This window comes from Otolemur garnettii, unplaced genomic scaffold, assembly GCF_000181295.1.
Source record: "Otolemur garnettii isolate 467f Iridium unplaced genomic scaffold, OtoGar3 scaffold00055, whole genome shotgun sequence".
NCBI classification, from domain to species: Eukaryota; Metazoa; Chordata; class Mammalia; order Primates; family Galagidae; genus Otolemur; species Otolemur garnettii.
In genome coordinates, this window is record NW_003852450.1 from 7,200,705 (window position 1) to 7,202,065 (window position 1,361).

Here is a 1,361-nt window from a genome sequence, read left to right on the forward strand (position 1 = left end):
ATTGTTTGGCGGGCCCAGGCTGGATTCGAACCTGCCACCTTAGGTGTATGTGGCTGGCGCCTTAGCCACTTGAGCCACAGGCGCTGGGCCCAAGATTGCAATCTTATTCTAGCATTCTTTTTTCCACTAACTATATATATGGTCTCTTGTACCTGCCACTGAACTAGCTATGGCTCATTGCAACCTCAAACTCTGACTGTGGGCATCCTGCTGCCTCAGCGACCAGAAGCTGTTGGGATTACAGGCACTCGCCACAGTGCCTGGCAGGGTTTTTCCATTTTTTTCATGTGGGGTCTCACTCTCACTTAGGTAAGTCTCGAACTCCTGAGCTCAAGCAATTCTCCCTCCTCAGCCTACCACAGTGCTGGGATTACAGGCATGAGCCACCGCGCCAGGCAATACTATGGCATTTATTATAAGGGACTTGAATACCTGCAAATTTTGGTATCCACAGGGAACAGGGGAGTAGGTACTAGAACCAATTCCTCCAGGCATACCGAGGGGTGACTGCACTCTGATGGAGTGTATATGAGCTAATGGTGGGAAAGTAGGGCTTTGTGTGTCATATAATAATAGAAGGAAGAAAAAGCACACACCTTTAGTCCCAGCTACTCTGGAGGCTGAGGGAGGATTGCTTGAGCCTGGGAGCAGTGGCAACATAGAACAACCCTCATCTCAAAAAAAAGGTGCGGCACCTATGGCTCAAAGGAGTAGGGTGCTGGCCCCATATACTAGCCCCGGCCAAAAACTGCAAAAAAAAAAAAAAAAAAAAAGGGAAAAAATTAGCCGGGCCTCATGATGAGCACCTATAGGCCCAGCTACTCAGGAGGCTGAAGCAGGAGGAACTCCTGAACCTAGGAGTTTGAGATTACTGTGAGGTAGCCTGATACCATGACATTCTAGCCTGGGCAACAGAATGAGATTTTGTTGCCAAAAATAATAATAATAAATAAATAAAATAAAAGAGGGAAGAATATATGTTTAACTTTATAGGATGCTAACCAACCATTTTGTGGGGGTTTTTCTTTTTTTCTTTTTTTTTTTTTGAGACAGAATCTCATTCTGTTGCCCAGGCTAGAGTACTATGGCATCAGCCTAGCTTACAACCTCAAATTCTTGGAGTCAGGAGATCCTCCTGCCTAAGCCTCCCAAATAGCTGGAACTACAGGCACCTGACACAATGCCCAGCTGAAAGTGGATTTTAAAATAATACATGTTTAAAATATGCAAGGTGGGCTTGGCACCTATGGCTGAAGTGGCTGGGGCGCCAGCCACATACACCTAAGGTGGCAGGTTCAAATCCAGCCCAGGCCGCCAAACAACAATGACGGCTGTAACCAAAAAATAGCTGGGCATTGTGG